This window comes from Rhinolophus hipposideros (assembly GCF_964194185.1).
Source record: "Rhinolophus hipposideros genome assembly, chromosome: 9".
Classification (NCBI taxonomy): Eukaryota; Metazoa; Chordata; class Mammalia; order Chiroptera; family Rhinolophidae; genus Rhinolophus; species Rhinolophus hipposideros.
Genome location: NC_138055.1, coordinates 36053408 through 36072932, shown reverse-complemented (window position 1 = coordinate 36072932; position 19525 = coordinate 36053408). Strand labels below are relative to the sequence as shown.

At 34.1% G+C, this 19525-nt stretch overlaps 1 protein-coding gene across 21 annotated transcripts in view; it reads left to right on the top strand.

Moving 5' to 3' along the window:
* Positions 1-19525, top strand: part of SOX5 (SRY-box transcription factor 5) — a 944197-nt gene that overhangs the window by 298547 nt on the left and 626125 nt on the right. For 17 of the 21 annotated variants that reach the window (XM_081058274.1, XM_081058286.1, XM_081058278.1 and 14 more), the window contains one exon: positions 11656-11722. The exons of the other annotated variants lie outside the window; for them this stretch is intronic. The gene's annotated coding sequence lies outside the window, so the exon portion shown is untranslated. The remainder of the gene's footprint in view (positions 1-11655; positions 11723-19525) is intronic. 21 annotated transcript variants of the gene reach the window in all.

Here is a 19525-nt window from a genome sequence, read left to right as displayed (position 1 = left end):
TCCTTTCCACTTTAGTTCAAATGACCACCTTTGTATGAACCTTCTAACTTCTTCAGCTAACTGGTGATTGAAGGTATGCCTTGACTGAAGAATTGCATTCAATTCCTTTTCACTAATGTTTATAGAAAGAAAAAGGTTTATCTAACAATAGGCCGAGACAGCCTGGAGAATGATGCCATGTTCTAAAGGAAATAAAGTGCATTCATGTGTACATGGACGTGCAAAGGCTCCTTTTGGAGTGCAGATACCTCACCTGTATTTATTTACAGATACTCATAGAATTCTATATTCATAGAATATAAACAGAAAATATCGAGATTGAATTTTCATAAAAGTAATAGAAATTCAAAGAGAATGAAAGTTTTCTGTCTCTATGAGTTTGGTTATTCAACACATTTTGGGGAAACATCATGTTTATATGATGAGCATTGCTGTCCAAAGGTTTTTCAACTCTCACTAGCAGGCAGGATGCTATCACTGGAGAAAAGGTTCCAGCGGTGATGCAACTCTAAATTGTTTGTTTGTATCAATCTGTTCACTGTGTTGATTCAGATAATTTCTTCCGTGCACGGAAAAATGACTCAGGTCTTCCCATAAAAGGTGTCTACTAATGTCCAGATGCAGCATTTCCTCTGAAATCCTTACACTGATCATGAACATAGAAAAGATTGCATATATTGACTATTGCTTCCAGAGTGTTGGAAATAGTATTGTTTAGTCAGCATGAGATACAAGACAGTGTGGCACTCACTGTTTTCCCAAAACTGAGTCTAATCTCACTCTAAGACATCTACACCAAGCAATATGGACCTGGGGGAATTTTTAACAGCATTGAAAGCCTGCCTACTCACACACACTTTATGAATTGAAAGTCCACTATTAGATTCATTCCTTTGGGTTATATTAAAACAAACACACAAAGAAACTTTTCATGACATAATCTAATTGCTTAAAATAGCTGATAGATTACTACTGGTTATTAGTAGTCATTTATTCATTTATTTATCTAATGTCTATTTCTTTTAACCCTATCCCTCCATAAAATGCACTCTAACAAATCCATTGGTTCAAAACTAATGTTCGTTACCACATTTTTCCAAATTCTTAGATAGAATATTATATGGATATCTACTTTTACATTGTAGTTCTTAACGTGTCTTGACTAAATGACTGCTTTTTTTTTTTTTTTTTACCAAATTTGCTCCATCCACATTTAGTCTTTCCAGTTTCAGTGAATTGCCACTCCATCCTTCTATTTGCTCATTCCAAACACCTGGGAGTTTTCTTTGGCTTCTAGTTTTCACTCACACACACTTCTAATCCATTGACAAATCCCATCTGCCAAACATACACGTGAATTCCGAATTCACCGCTGCCATTCTGCATAACATACACTATGCCTGGAATATTAAAATAGACTACCTTTATACCTACCTCAGTCTATTCTGAACATAGTTCTGGAAATATATGGGGGCATTTTGGTTATCAAAAGTTCTAGGTTTACTACTGGCAGTTAGTGGCCTGAGTTCAGAGAGGTTAAATGGCCTGCCATGTACTTGATGGTTAGGTCAAAGAGGAGTTGCTCACCCAAAATGCTAGTAGCAACCTTACTGAGAAATACTGACCAGTTAAAAATCTGAGACACATCATATACCCCTTCTGTGTAAACACTCCCAATGGTTCCTAATTTTTTCTGAGAACCAACACTAATATTCTACAACAGTTATAACAATAAATGGGCCTACAGCGTCTGACACAATTCGTCTTTGCCCCGTGTCACTTATCTGATTATATTTCCTATTAGTCTGTCATTCACTCATTGCATTCCAGCCACTCTGAAAATACAATCATGTCAGCATGCTATTACCACTGCCTGAAAAATTCTTTATCCAATACATAGATATATATGTTTCAATAGTTCACCTACTTTTTTAAGTGTCCTCTTTCTCTGTTACTCTGCTTAAAATTATAGATTCTCTTTTTAGATTCTGATCCACAAGCTGTTTTGTCTCCAAAATAGTTATCATTATCTAACATATTGTTATATTCTTGTGTTTCTTCACTCACCAGGCTGTAAACTCAATGAGAGGTACTTGTCTGTTTTGTTTCCTGCCTTATCACGTTGGTTAGAACAGTATCTGGCATATATTATGTGCTTAATAAATCATTTTTGAATGAATGAAGTTAAACTCATTAGTCAATATTGTACTAAAGAAATGGAGATTTAAAAGCTGAGAGGGTAGTAGATTTTTCAAGACATATAGCTAGTAAAGAGAAGAATTTACATATATTCTCATGAATGTATTTGTTCATTAATCTACTAAGTATTTATTAAAATCCAATCTATAGTAGGCACTGTTCTAGGCACTGTAGGCACTGTTCTGCGACAGGTAAAGTAATCAACAAAATAGTCAAGGTCATGAAACAAATTACTTGTATAGATGGTAAGCACTATGCTTGAAATAAAAAAAAAGGGATAGTGGCAGGTGATTGGAGAATTCTTGTGTTTTCCCCACTGTAATCTGACTAGCTCATTTCCAAATTAGTAACTATCATATCTGATACATGAGCCAACACTTTAAAAAATGGGGACTTGATACATAGATAGGTATATTTTGAAGAGGTCTGTGTGGTCTGTTGAACAGAAAACAGATTTTGAAGTCAGGCCGTCTTAGGTTCAAATCCCAGCTCTGCCACATGTTGCCCATGTGACCATGGGAAACTAAGTTCACTTAGTAACCTCATTTATTAAGTGTTAATAACGCACACTTGTAGGGTAATTATGAAGTAAAGAGCTGGTATAGAGAAGATGTCTAATGCTTAAAAATTAATTTTTTTAATCAAATTTATTGGGGTTGACAATGCTCAACAAAACTACATAGGTTTCAAGTATACAATTCTGTAATACATCATCTATGTATTGCACTATGTGTTCACCTCCAAGAGTCAGTTCTCCTTTCATCACCATATATATGACCCCCTTTATCCTCATCTACCACCCCTTCCATCCTTACTCCCTGGTAACCACGAAACTGTTGTCTGTGCCTATGAGTTTTTGTTTCTTTATTTGCTTGTCTTTTTCCTTTGTTGCCTTCAGTTTTGTATCCCACATATGAGTGAAGTCATATGGTTCTCAACTTTTTCTGTCAGACTTATTTCGCATAGCATGATCATCTCAAGATCCATCCATGTTGTCGCAAATGGCACTATTTCATCTTTTCTTATGGCAGAGTAGTATTCCATTATGTATATATACCACATCTGCTTTATCCAATCACTTAGCATGTCATTAAATAAGTCAATAAAAGGTTTTTAAAAATACCTGTTTATTACACAGGCCATGGACCTGAATGGTGTGCCCGGTGGGCGTCTCTGTGCTCAGGAGGAACAATGAACTATTAACAATGTACTGGGTGCCAACTCAGAACTTTTGTAAAGCAATTTTACCTCACTTAAATAGCAATATAAAATTTGTATGAAAATTTTGTTATTCCATTTAATAACCTTTTTGTTATTACAGAAGTTATATAATTTATTGGAGAAACATTTAGAAAATGTAGATAAAAAAGAAGAAAATAAATTCCTACAATTCTAAAAGTAGCATTGTAGCACTTTGACATTTATCCTGTCATTTTTATATCATGTGTGTGTGTGTGTGTGTGTGTGTGTGTGTGTTTGTCATTGGTTATATAAATTACAGGTCCTCTGCCTATTAACCGTGATTAATATGTTAGAACATTAATACTTTGGAACAAAATCAATGTTAAGGAACTTTTGGGCACTGGAATCACGGGAATGTTATTTGGATTGGGGCTCTGCTAATTATTAGGCCTCATTTTCCTTGGCAGATTAGTAGGGAGATGATCTGTAGTTAACCAGTGCCCCATTGTTAGCCATTTGGACTTACTCCTTTTTTTAATATTACCAACAATTTTTAGATCAATATATTTGTGCAAAAATTTTTTCTTGGTTTTAGAATTACTTCCTCAGATACACAGTCTCAGAAATAAAATTACATATGAGCATGTGTAATTTAAAAATATTTGAATAACTTCTTTCACTAGCCGCATATGAAAGGCTGCATTTTACCATATCTTTCCAGCATAGAATATAATAATAATACGTGCAGTACTTCCATATGTATACTAACCTACCATTCGTAGGTCCTGTGAAATGAGACGTTCCTCAGTATCCCTTGGAGAATTAGGAAAGACTTTGCTGAGAAGGTGGAATAGTTGGGTTACATCTTGAGGGAAGTGTATGCAAAGAAGAATGTCAGAACATGCTCAAGTTGTCTCATATGTAGAGTTTGAGACGAGCAAGAACAGCTAAGGAAGGTAAGGTGAGAGAAGCACATGAGTGTAGGAAGGGCAAAGCTATGGAAATGGTGAGGAAGGGACAGATTTTATAGATATTTAAGAAATGAGAAGAGCATGATGCAGTGGCCAATTAGATACAGAAGGTGAAGGGAAGGAGTCTCCCTCCAGGCTCAGCCTGAGGACTTTTTAATTGAAGAATTTTAGATTTATATAAATCACCTATTTGTTTAATATCTTGTGAGTTCAGTTAAATTAGAAAATCTGAATTACAGCAAAGACTATTCCTATTCACATAGCAGATGTGGTTAGAGAACTGCTGTTTTGTCTTCCTGCATTCCTCACCACTCCTCCCCACTTCTTCTAGAAAGAGAACCATTCCACCCCATAAGCGCATCCTTTCCCTTGGGAAAACCACAAAGGCACATAATATAGTACTAACCAGTCATAGAACTATGGGTGATATAAGAGAACAGGCCCCTACTTTTCTCAATATGAATACAAAAATAATTCCTTATGACATTTCACCTTTCTATTGAATGGTAACTTCAAATTAATTAAAATTCCTGTACAGGTTCTTGCTCTGGCATGAGGCATTATATTAAGAGCAATAAGATGATCTAACACTGAGTACTTACATGTTACTCAGTGGTACTCAATGGACCAGGCACTCTTACATGACAGCAATTAACACATTTAATTCTATTAACCACTCTGTAAGGCATGCATTATTATAATTCCTGTATAATGATGAGGAAATGGAGGAACCAAGACATTAAGTAACTTTCCAGTGGTCATGTATAGTAAGTGCAGGAGCTTGGATAGCCAGAATGAACAAATTCTCAATAGAGGAAATGTGGCATTTTTATTCATTATTTCAAGGAACAATACCAACAAGTAAATTTCTCTTCCATAAGGTTAAACTATACTTGCAATTACTCAGAATTTTCAGGCACAAAATTATTTTTTTTACTTGAAAATTATTTAATTATCTTACCGATCAACTATATAAATATTATGTCTATTTGGTGATAATGATGCCACTGTTATGTTTACCTGGGATGGATCATCGCACTTCTTATATTATCACTGGAAATTTCTACTTTGTAATTTTTCACCTTATTTAATCTATTTAAACACATTGTAATGTCCGCTGTACTGTTAATTCCTAAAATGCAGAATCCGTGTCTGCTTAAACTTCTTAGTTTAAATTCAGCTGAAAAAAAAGAGAAATTGACATTTATTATTGAGTTCTGTAAGTATATTCAATTAATCCTCACTTTGAAGATGAGGAAACTAAGGTTCAGAAATGTTTTGTCAACTATAATAAGTTGGGCCTGCACTAAAACTGAATTCTAGATAATCTCAAAACATATCTTCTTTTCATTTCTGCATTTCACCTTACTACATATGCAATATCTTACGGTAAGTGCTCACTAACTTTCTGTTGAGTAAATGAATAGGTCAATGGACAGATGGTTGCTCAACAAATCCCCAGCTTAACTCAAAGCACTGTGCATGCACTCTGTGGGGAAGAGAATGGAACCTAATTTAATTTCCACAGTAGAAAATATACCTGAATAGTCAAACATGGATGAAATAAAGAGGTTAGGCACTCTAGATTGTATGACTAGAATTGATCAGGCTGTTTAATCATATAACTCTTATCATAAAATTGAGTAATGTAGCCTCTGAGTATTTCTTTAAAATAATTCATATTAAAATTAAAGATTAAATAGATAGAATTGGGAAACTTTAATTTTATCACTGAAATTTGATATTTGTAAAGTGTATGTTTTTTTAGGTACTTATCTATGAATAGTTTTGTTTGGTAGCTAAAAATTTTTTTCACAACAGTTATTCTTAAATAGAAAATTCTAAAATTACTAAAGTAAATTATTTCCAATATTTAACAAATTGTATTCTGAACTATCACCATACTTTGGATTAATTTTTTTCTACACTATCAGCCCTGATAAATTGACAATTATACTTGGATTGTATTATAATACATAAGCTCTGTTGAAAAACAAATTTCTGAAGACTATTTTAAAAGTAGAACATCTTCTTATTATTTTATTATTGGTATTTAATCTTACCATACCATTAATATTATCTGTCAAGGAATAATCAATTGAAATATAAAATTTCTTTCATTTTATCTTAACATAGTTATATTTTTCAAGACAGATGTAGGTAGTTTTCCTTTTAAAAATGGGAATAAGATTGTGTTAATGTATCTGTTTTTATACTATGTAATTTTTTTAAAAACTGCTTTATTGAGTTATAACTTATATAGTGTACAATCCCCTCATTTAAAGTGTGAAATTCAACATTTTTAGTAAATTCAAGGAATTGTACAATAACAGCACCATCTAATTTTAGAACATTTTCATCTGACAAAAAGAAATTCCACGTTCACTAAGAGTCACTGCCCAGAACCCTCCAAGTCTCTTTTCCCTATAACTCTAGGTAACAACTAATCTGCTTATATCTCTATAGATTTACCCATTCTGGACATTTTTTATAAATGGAATAATAGAGTATATGGTCTTTTGTTACTGGCTTTCCTTTGGTATAATATCTTCAAGGTTTATCCATGTTGTAACATGTACTTCATTCCATCCATGGTATGGATATACCTAATTTTGTTTATCCACTCATCCACTGATGGACATTTAGGTTGCTGCCACATGTTGGCCATTATAAATAATGCCCCTATGAACATTCATGTACAAGTGTTTGTATGGACATAGGTTTCATTTCTCTCGTGTATGTACATAGAGGTAGAATTGCTGAGTCATATGGTAACTCTCTATGCAACCTTTTAGGAATGCCAAGCTATTTTTCAAAGCTCCTGCAGAACTTCACATTCCTATTAGTGATGTATGAGGATTTCAGTATCTCCACATACTCACTAGCACTTGTTATTATCTATCTTTTTTTAAAATAGCCATCCTAGTGTATATGCAGTGGTTTATCTTTGTGGTTTTGGCTTACCTTTGCCTAATGGCTAATGATGTTGAGCATCTTTCATGTACTAAGTGGTCATTTATATGTTTCTCTAGTGAAATGTCTATTCAGATTCTCTGCCCATTTTTAAATTGAGTTGTTTCACCTTTTGTTATATAGTTGTAAGAGTTCTTTATATATTCTGGATACAAGTCCCTTATCATATGTATAATTTCCATATATTTTCTTCCATTCTGTAGGTTGTCTTTTCACTTTCTTGATGTTGTACTTTGAACTACAAATCTTTCATATTTTGAAGTACAATTTATCAATTTTTTTCTTTTGTTACTTGTCTTATCTGCTGGTGTTATATCTGAAACACCATCTCCAAATTCAAAGTTATGAACATTTATGCTTTCTTCTAAGAGTTTTATAGTTTTAGCTCTTACATTTAGTTATATGATCTGTTCTGAATTAATTTTTTTGTATGGTGTTGAAGTAGGAGTCCAGTTGCATTCTTTTGCATGTGGATATCCAGTTGTCCCAGAACGATTTGTTGAAAAAAACTATTATGTTCCAATATGAATTCTCTGACAGCTACCATTCAGTTCAATCTGACACTATCTGGAATTAGCATCAGAACTAACAAATTAAAGATTAAGGTCTTCAACAAGACTGATCTTAATTCTGAAGCCAGCTGCAAGTGAGGTCTATAGGAAATGAGCACTTCTGAATGGCTGAATTGGTTACAAATTTGGGAGTTTTCAAGACACTCCTTCAGGGTCATTACTATTTTCCCCGAAAATAAGACCTACACTGAAAATAAGTCCCAATTAAGATCGTCAGCCAGACAGATGCCTTTAGTACATTATGACGATGTTCCAGAAGAAAATGACATAACTGTTTTTGAATAAATTTAGATTGTTGTACATGAAAAAGTAAGACATCCCTGAAATTACACCCTAATGCATCTTTTGGAGCAAAAGTTAATATAAGACCCAGTCTTATTTTCAGCGAAATACGGTATAATACCTGGGCTTATTTTTGGAGATATACATTAGAATGATTCACACAACTCATGAGAGTACTATACTTAGGATTACATTTTATAACAAAGGATTCAAATGAACAGCCAGATGAAGAGGTATACTTGTATAGGACAAGTCTGGAAGGATCTTGAGCACAGAAGTTTCTTTTTTTGGGGATTCAGGGTATGCTAACGTCTGGGTACATCAACATGTGTACCAGTGAGGAAGCTCTCTTACCCTCACTGTTTAGAGTTTTGATTGAGGTTTTATTACATAGCATAGCTGACTAAATCACTGACCATGTGATTAAACTCAATTCCAGCTCCTCTTCTCTTTCCCCAGAGTTGGATGGTGGTGGAGTTATGAAAGTTTCAGCTTTCAAATCACATGGTTGCTTTTTTCTGACAACCTCTCCCATCCTGAAACTATCTAGGGGCTCTTCCATGGGTCACCTCATCACACAACAAAGGCATACCTATCATTGAAGGAATTCCAAGGGTTTTGGAAGCTCTGTGCTAGCCATCAGGACAAAGACCAGATTTATTATTATTATTTTTGTCATACCGCAACTGTTCTTAGCTTCATGAAATGGTTTTGGCAAGTGTGTCAAAATCAGTTGACTGTAAAAGTCTAGGTTTATTTCTGTACACTCAATTCTATGCCATCGATCTATATTTGAATCTTTATGCCAGTATCACACTGTCTGGATTACTGTAGATTTGACTTAAACTTTGAAGTTCGGAAGGGTGCATTGCCAACTCTTTTCTCCTTTTCAGGATTTTTTATCTATACTGGATCCCTAGCATTTTCATATGAATTTTAGGATTAGCTTGTCAGTTTTTACCAAAAATGTCAGCTGAAATTTTCATAGGGATTATATTGATTCTGTAGATCAATTTGGGGAGTATTGTCATTTTAAGAATAATAAATATTCTGACCATCAATGTGGGATGTCTTTACATCTTTTTGGATATTCTTTCATTTCTTTTAATGGTGTTGTAATTTTTTTTTTGGTGTTGTAATTTTTAATGTACAACTTTTCCAACTCTATTATTGAATTTATACTTAAGTATTTTATTCTTTTCCATGGTATTGTGAGAGGGATTGTTTTTTGAAGTTATTTGCAAAATATTCATTACTAGTATATAGAAATTCAATTTTTTTGTATATTGATTGAGTGTCCTGTAATCTTACTGAACTTGCTCATTAATTCAAACAGTTTTTTAGTGAATTCCTTAGGATTAAAAAAAAAAAAAAATATATATATATATATATATATATATATATATATATATACACAAAGAGAAACAGTGTTACTGTTTCCTTTTGAATATGGATGTGATTTATTTCTTTTTCTTTCCCAATGAACCTGGCTGAAACCTTTAGTACAATTTAAGTAGAAGTGGTATGAGTGGGTACCCTTCTTTTATTACTAGTTTTAGAGGGAAAACAATCAGTCTTTCACCATCAAGTGTGATAGTTACAAGTTTTTTTGTAGGTATTTTTTATTAGATTGAGAAAATTGTCTTCTATTACGTTTGTTGAGCACTTTTATCATGAAAGGGTATTAGATTTTTGTCAAACATTTTCCAGCATTTACTGAGACGATTATATGATTGTCTTTTATTTTATTAGTATGGTATGTTATATTATTTGATATTTAAATGTTAAACCAACTTTGCATTCCTAGGATAAATCCCGCTTGGTTTTGATGTATAATTTTTTACGATCTTGTAGAATTTAAAATAATTTAGCTTATTTAAAATAATTTAAAATATTTGAAATAATTTAGCTAATAATTTAGAAATCTTCCAAAATTACTGAGGCTTTTAAAAATCAAAAGTCTTATATAAGCTAATAATCAAAAACTATACAAGTAGCCTGGTCCTAGATCATCTCTAACTCTCTGCCTCTAGTATATCAGAACAATATTCCAGATGTGGAATTACATTATCATAAAAGTATCATTTTGAAGTCTTACTTAAAATAATGACTATATAATCAGGTTGATGATACAAGTAACTCTACCATCCCATGGCAGAAAAGTTATATAATTTATATTTACACACTTTTAATAATCATGTTGCAAGATCACAAAAGTCATTAATAAGTGTTTACACATTTTCAAACCATACAACTTAATCATTCGGGAGGGGGGTGTGGCAAAACTTAAAAAGATGAGAATAGCTAATGAAATTCTTCTTATAAAAATTATTCTATGCCAACTATAATTTTATATACATATATGTATATATATGTATGTATATACTTACAAGAGGCGGAGTACAGCATTGGGAGTAGAGACAGTGGAAATGTGATGGCTCGGTGCCATGTCAGAGAGATAGTGGATGTGGGAGGGGGATCCACAGGGTGAGGGATATAAATGATAAACGTCTAAGTATTACTTTGTCTTGTGCATCTGAAACTAATAAAAAAATACAAAAATATTCTATATCCACATAATAATAAAATCATAATAAAATAGTTCCATGTATTCACATTTTTAAAAATTTTTTGATTCATGACAAGCCTGTGAAACCATTTATAGATCAAGAAAATAAGACTTCAAGAGATTAGATAAATTCCCAAAGACATATAGTTCTTCTGTGATAGGACCAATAATTAAAACTAGGTCTTTATGACGCTTGAGTCTGGCTTTGATAAAGCAACTGAGTATAAACAGGTTGTTTCTGTTTGCATTTTGCTGTTTTTGTTGTTGTTGTTTTTAACCTAGAAATTATCCAGTGACTTTGCAAACCTTTTATTCTTATACAGCATAACACTGTGCTTTGATAAGTGTTAGTCTGTATTTAATAAATTTCAGTGCCCATTAGCATGTTTTCCATAAAACGCTGTAGCTGTAAGTAATGTTGCATTATAAGTATATTTTTTAAGTTAATAATCATGGACTATAAAGGTGGTTAAAACTGTTTCTCTCAGTAAAACTAGGCTCAGGGCTACATGCTCACACAGGTGCTTACATGACTGAATTAATAATATAAATATTTGTTAAAGTGGTTTAATTGATACAGCTCTAAAATAACGAGCTCATATTTTAACCTTTAAACTGTCATGATTTCTTAACTATTATTTATAAACATTTGACTTTCAAATTTTCATTCATTCTTCATTCATCAACCATTAACAGGCACAGTCCTATTAATCTGACATTGTTGTGTGGCTACGAATCTAGTCTAGAAGAAAATTATTACCATAAAATTACTTAATATTTCTTCTACAGTTTTGTAGTAAGAATCTTGTATAAGTCTCTTTATGATGTTTAGTTTTTTTTTTTTTTCACTTGAGTATTTTGGAATTGTTTTGATTTCTAGCTGAATACTTTTTTTTTTTTTTTGTAGCACTGCAAGATATAGATAATATCAAGGACATCAGGAGTGGGAGAGATTGGACTGGGAGACTAAGCAGGTCAGGACATTTGCGTTATCATTTGTTGATCATTCTTTTGCTATCAGTTCTAGAGTTATCAAGTCTCTTGTCACTTGTTTATTTCCTGTATGTGCTTATTGGTATGTTCTCAGTTTTGCAAATTATGACTAACACCTTTGTATAAAAAGTCTAGCATTCAAGTATCCTCATTTTAGGATCTGAAGATGAAAAAATAATTTAAAGAAAATTTCAAGACTAGAATAAAATTTCTTACTTATGATATATAGATAGGTACTCGGATTTCTATTATTCTTTATAGTATGTAAACTGTTTTGAAATGAAGGCTTCTTGATAACTTTTCCAAATGAAAACTTTAAAACATATACAATGTTATTAGTTATGTAATCGTAATAGGCTAACACTTGGCTCATGAAAGTCAAGTTTCCTTCTTCTCAGCTATATTCTCTGGGCTTGGGTACACCTCTAAAAGCTCTTGAACACTCTTCAGAATCAATCTGTTTGCTGAAACTAATTTTAATTTTAAGTACTGAATGTTGACTACCATGTGTAAAATGAAGGTTAATTAAAACAGACAATTTCTATGTAAATAGAAAGAGCCCAACAGTCAAAGGGTCTCCTACAAGCATTTGCCAGCCAGTGTGAAAGGTTTAGTGCTAGTCACACTCCTCAGTGAACTGGAACCGTGCTGGCATTTGTGTCCCCATTGCCCTGGGTGCTTTCATGACTGACTGATGGCGTTGTGCTCATCTCCTGCTTCCGAAAAGTTTCCCAGTTGTCTTAAACAGTGATTACAGCTCTCACTGCTATTGCTTATTGATAGAAGCTTGGGGATCCTTTCCCTCTCTGTTACCCCTCCAGTGTTACCACTCCCACAATTCTTCTGGAGTTTGACTTGGCTCCTCTACATCCAGGTCTCATACCCAGTGGGGTTTTCAGTTTTCGTCACACAGAGATAAATGCCTTTGTCCTTCAGTCTGATCACATTTCTTCAAGTAAAATGGCTTACTCAGGAAGGAGTTAAGCTTAAAATTCTCCCTGGATGTTTTAGGGCCTTAGTGATTTCTTAGCATTAGCCTTAGGGACTAGACAGATTATTGTTGTTATGTATCTTAAGAGAATACGACTGTCCATCTTAAAGGAAAATAATTTCAAGTAGATCTTGATGCAGTGTGTATACTCAAGTCTCTTCTTTTAGCTAAATATGGTAAGAATCCTGAATCTTCTTTCAGCTAAATATCGTAAGAATGATATGCCCAAGTAAGAGTTGAAACCACTTTGGGGTGATACTTTGTAAAGTATATGGTAGTAAATAACCCAAAATTTTCAGTGTACAAATATCATTGAACTAAACATTAAAAAGAACAGAATGGAAGCCCAAAGTGGTGGGTTTTCTTGGCATCCAGCTGTTATGTAAATATTGACCTTAAATTGAATACAGTTGTTGTTTGAGTTTTTTATGTTGGGGAGTAAAGTCAAGAAGAGACAAACATCTTCTAGATTCCTAGTCTTGAGAGATAGAAAGAACCTCAATTCAATCCACCTATTTTACAAATCTAAATTGCCATCCAATGTCACATGAAATATTAGTGACAGAGGTAAATCTGTGTTTCTTGGTATGATTCAGGTCTACTTCATTATGCTGCCTTTCAGGTTATGGAATACAAATAATTCTGCACATAACATTGTGCACATATTAAAAATACCATATCATTTGCCGCCTTCACCAATTTATAATTTGATAGAAAATACAATCGATACTAAATACTTTGCATTTTACTGATAGTCGAAGAAATCAAGAATTTTAAGATTTTTAGATTTGCTCTTGTTTCTCTGGAGAAGTTTGTTGTGAACTTTTCAGCTGGATGAAATGAAAGATGATTATCCATCCATCCATCCATCCATCCATCCATCCATCCATCCATACATACGTACAACAGAAACTCCTACTCTTCTGGAGCTTTCATTCTAGTGGAGGAAAACACAACTTGAAGATTTTGTTATATATTCTTTGGAGATAAGTACTAAGAAGAAAATAGAATGATAAAGAGAGAGCAGTGGGAGACTGTGTCTAAGGAAAGCCTTTATGATAGGGAGAGAATGAGCACAAACCTGAGTGGTGTGAGAGAGGGAACCATTTAGATATATGGGTGAAGAGAGATACATTTAGTGGCAAGAACAAGAATAAGGAGTGTACTTGGTGTGTTGAAGGAAGGTCAAGAAGGGTAGTATGTCAGGAATAATGTAAGGAGTGGACAAGTAAGAGATAAGAATGGGGAGAGTGATGTGGAGTCCATCATCTAGAGCCTGGTAGACCATGGAAGGACCTTGCCTACTATTCTAAGTGAAATGGGAATCACTAAAGGAATTTTAGCCAATGAGGAGATATGTTATGGCTCACATGTTTTAAGGATCACTTAGACTTATAGGTTGAGTAAAGCATTTAAAAATAATTCACCTTATACACAGATTATAAATTATGAATGAAAATAAACTTAAGTTAACAATGACCAGGGTAACGTTTTCTGATTAGGATAGTGACTGATGATTGTGCTCAAGGAACTAATGTTAGATAATTATCTTTTTTCTTTTTTATGTCCTTAAATTGCAGAATTCTTTTGAATTTGAATCATGTTCTTTGACTTCATATAATAACTTACTATTTTATAATAGGAACGTTAATGCCAATGACATAGTATTTTTAAATTGTGTGCATTTGATTAGCTGAATTTTCCATTTTTTTGTCATTTATAATTTCCAATGAAACTACGTAGCCTTATATAAGTCCAGAAATAAGTGGTGAATTTTGTCTTCCATTTGCAAGGGAAGATGCTTGAAAATTTGTTGTGGTTTTATTATAATTATCACATGACCCGTAAGAATACTTATTAAGAGAAATATGAAATAGTTTTTAAAAATAACAGCTTAGTAGGAATTAGAGGGCATAAGTTCTGGAACCAGCTCTGAAACTTAGCAGCCTAATATGATAACTTGGGGGCTTTAACCCGTGTTTGCCTACCAAATGACCATCACTGCCTCTCCCCTAAGAGAAGCACACTGTTATGGTTATCTTTGCAGTTACTTTACATGTGTTAAGCCTATTTGCTTATGTTAGGTAATCAATAAAAATTGGTTGAATTAAAAGTCACCTACATTAGAAGTGACCGTTTTTAATATAAATGAGAAATAGGGGATATTATTGTATGTAAATAGCAGAGAAATGTCCATATTTTCAGAGAAGTTATCAGGTTAGAGAGGATATTATTGATATTTGGAAGGAAGAATTGTTTCTAAAATTATCATTACTATATGTCAAAGAATCAAAGTGACTATTAAAAATGAAAATTTAGGGGGCGGAGGTGAGATACTTTCTACTAGCGGTCTTGTGGCAGAAGATTCTAATTGCCAAATAACTGTGTATTTTACCAAAAAAAATTTCAAACTAAATTTATACATTAAAAATGACTTTAATATTATAATTAGGTATTTAAGCTTAGATTTCCATTATTTGGCTATCAGAATTTTCATGCAACAAATTTGTATATATTTGTTTTCAAAAACATATATAAAAAGCCTGTTTGTTTATTAGTATTTAATATAATTTTCCTGAAGTCTCGTTTATTTCAATTTTTTTTAATCGTAAGTTTTATGATTAAACAGAGAAATAAGAAAATTAGTCTTTCACATTATTTTTTGAAGGAGAGGGCATGCATATCTCAACTTAACATACCCACCTAAAATTTTTCTTGAATCGGGTGACTCATGTCCATTTCTACCACACAGAGTGAAGGTAGTTCTCCTTCTCCAAGAAAGTCCTGTCGCTCCACTTTCTAAAAGAGAAAGTTTCATAGACAAGATGTTATTTTAGCTGGCTATTAAAGGATGAATATGATTTTCCTAGCAAAGATGTTAACCACTGGGGGTGAGGGAGGATGCCTAGTTCATATTTAAGGTCCTGGTGTCTTAAGTGTTTTTTTGGGCTTGGGTAAATTTGGATGCCGCACAAAGTATACAAAAGGGAAATAGTAACTATAAAGATATGTTGCACTCTTTACAACATACAAAGACTTTGCAATTCAAACTGTGTTAAAGAGGACTTTGTATCTGTGGTAGTGATTTGACTTAATTCAACAGAACTCGGGGAGCCAATGAAAATTTTTGTTTGTTTAGGGGGCAGTGATTAGGATTGTGCCTTGGATTAATTAATTAATATGGTAACAGTATGAGGTTGATTGAAAGGGGAGAGGATACAAGGGAAGAAAGGCAACTAATGCAGCTATCAAGCATCCAGATCCAGGAACTCAAGACCAAGGTGGTAACACCTCGGAACAGATACAAGCATAAATTCAAAGATGGAGTCAATAGGGCTTGACTCCCTAGGGCAATAAGGGATGAATTTCCATCTTGAGTAACTGAAGTAAAGTACACTCAATTCATGGATGTAGGAAATCAGAAAAAAGTAGTTTTTATTTTATTTTATTTTATTTTATTTACTTATTTTTTATCGGTGGGGGAGCATCGATTGCTTTGAGAGTCTTTACAATAGAGATACCAGTGTTGATATATTGAAGAAGTATGCCATACAGAAATTCTGGAACCTGGTATGGGAGTGGAGGATGGAGCTGTATAAATTGAAGCTAGATAGCAGAAGTTGCCTCCTTAGTATAAGAAAGGCAATCCAGGCTGAGGGAATAATTCCCTGAAGGACAGATTCTGAATGCCACGTGGAACTCTGAAGAAGACCAAATGGGACATTTGAGGTACAAGAAGAATCTGAAATTTAAATTGTATTTTGTTGCTTGACAAGCTGTGTTGTCCAGAAGTAGGCTTTGGTTTAGCTATTCGTTTATTTATTTTTAACCTACACAGGTCCTGCCTGAGCTGTCTGCAAATAGCAAACACTAAATGCAGATTTTATTGGCTCTCTAGAGTATAATCGTTTCTGGATTTGGGGACTTTTTTTTTGAAGTATTGAACATTGTTTAGGTGTTTGTTCATTTGTTTGTTCATTCATTCATCTATTCTTACTGAGTCTTAACCTGTAGCAGGTACTCCTTTAATTATATTGCCTGCTTTTCCTTCAGCTCATTCTAGAATTTTCACTGGTTCAACTTGGCTTATTTTTCTCAGTTAGGTATAGGAAAAAGACTGATTGATTTAGATCTTCTCCATCTATGGAATCATGTTTTCCACATCTCAGAGTAAGTCTCCTCCTCCTCAATTGGTTGGGGTAAAAGGAAAGTGATAGAGATAGTTGTTTTTACTTTTACAATAATAGGAAAGACATTCATTGTGCTGATGCCTTTAAACACTTACAGTAAAATATTTAACTCATGGATTATGTCAGTCATCCTCCTTAACAGTTGTTAAACATACTGAGGTTATAGAGATCTGACAAACATAACTATTATCGTATGACTACTGAGAAGTTTTTTGGACACAAGTGCCAATGAGAAGAGGGGAGCCCCCTCTCTGAATGCTGACTGAGTGCTTGCCTGGGGTGTCCCCAGGAACAAGAGCTGACACAGGTGTTCGGCACAGTTGCTTACTGCTTCCCATCAAGAAGGATGGGGGGCTCTTAGCGCTGCTGGTGTGTGGCACTCAGCATATTTGGCAAGCAGTCAGCCCTGGCTGTGGATTTCCCCGGGGAAAATAAAAGCCACAGGAAAAGTCATCAGTGTGACCTTCTGCTGGGTAGTTGGCACACAGTTGCTCCACAGGAAAGCTTTCAGTTGTCATTTTCGGAAGGGATAGATATCAGGTGCTGATGCAGGCTCCCCATTCAAGGTGGGGAGAGAAGGAAAAAAAAATATATTGAGCAGAAGCTTACCGAGTAATTCCCAGTCATGAAGCTTAACACCAGCTGATCTCCTGATAAAAGGGTTTTTGGTTTTTGTTTGTTTGTTTGTTTGTTTTGTTTTTGGTGAGGGGGGGGAGTTTCTTTGGTTCTGTAAGCACAATTATAAGCTTTCCTATTTAAGTCTGACCCATCATATTGAAATGCTGTCACTAGTATCATTAGCAAGTAAAGTGTTGATAACATAGTCAAATGCACAGCAGAGTTCTGGCTCTTAAGTGTCTGGACTAACTCCCAATATTAGGAATAGGAGTCAAACTGCCATCACTTTTCCTGTGCTAACAGACGCCCTGCCATTAGCAGTCTGAAGGCAATTTTAATAAAATCCATAGCCCTGCTGAGCTGGTCTCAAAAGATAAATACGCAATGGAGAAAAGAAGCTTTTGTTTAAAAGTAATTATTTAAACTATGCATTACAGGTAATTTTCTTTTACCAGTAAGGCAAATGCTATCAGAATTTCAATAATGATTTGGTGGCAGTTATCTAAATAATGTGATATTGTCATTTCTAAGAGTTAAAGCATTGCTTTATTTTCACTTATATTCAAAATGAGGGTAAATTGGATCCAGGTATCATGTGCATGTGTTTTACAGTTTATGTTACATTGGGGTTTATTTCATTGTTGTTGTTGTTCTTTTGGGTGAACAATGTTGTATTCTTGGACAGATTTATGGAAAAGTAACAAGCTGGTGATAGAATTCTGGGAATTGCAGACTTGACTCCCAAACACAGATTAGAACAGGAGGGCAAAGAACATCCTTTTATTTTTCCTTTGCTGTCCGAAAGGAAATCACATTTCAGTCTTTTAAAAACTCTTTTAATAGAATGCTTGTACATAAAGCACAGTCACAAGGGTATGATAAATGTGTACGTGTATCAGACGAGCCAAAGCTTTGTTTGCCAAAAGGTAAAAATCTCAGAGAGCTTTTTAAGAGTCCATTTGGAAACCATTAAAATCACCACCTTTCTTTTTATTCTTAACAGGGACACAATGGCCTGAAATCCTTAATATACAATTAGCTCTGGCATTACAGTAGGCAGAGTAAGAACTTGCCAACATAATTATGACATAAGGGGCATCAGGAATCAGAACGTGAAGCCGCATGTGCTTTAAATGAGACAGACCTGAGTTCAAATTCGTCTCAAATCCCAACTCTTTTTTTCATAATGTAGCACTTTCAGCAAGTTATTTGTCTTCCCCAAGTCTTTGCTTTCTCACTTACAAAATGGGGGTAATAACAAAGCCAACCTTAAATGGTTGTAACGAAGATTAAATGGGACAGTACGTGTAACACATTTAGGGCGGCATCTGGGACAGAGTGAGCACCCGGGAAATGTTTGTTTTCATCTCAATGAGCTTTAAAAATATTTTATCAGGAATTTATATTGAACATTGTGCTGGGAGTTGGGATGCATCTGTTGATCAATAGACAGTCTCCACTTCAAAACTAAGAAGTATAATGCACAACAGGCGTTTAAGCCGATAACTCAAGTACTGCGTGCCACCGGTAATGTGGGTATGGGTCTTGGGGACATAAAGGAGGAAGAGCTTAACCTTGGCCACGGGAAAGAGTACTGTAAAATCTTCTTGGTTTATTAAGCTTTCAAAGGGAAGACTCTAAGCTATCTATTTCCATCTTGAGCTGTTGTGATCCAAGCCAACTCTTTTTCTTTTTTCCAAGAGTGATTTTTCCCAGCTCTTGTTCTTTCTGTTCCTTTTCCTTTACCTTTATGTAAACTTTTTCTTTGATTGTCAGCACCATAGTTAGATGATATCTATAGTCAGATAGAAGAGGTCAATGTAAATCAACCACTCAAACGCTGCTCAGCATCTCTGCTAAAATGATGAAGAGAAAGAGTTGAAAACACGGGCTTTATTCTCATAGGTTGCTGATGGTGAGGAATGTTGATAGAAGCCTTTTGCAGAGGAATTAGGCAATCTCAGCAAATCTACTATATACAGCAT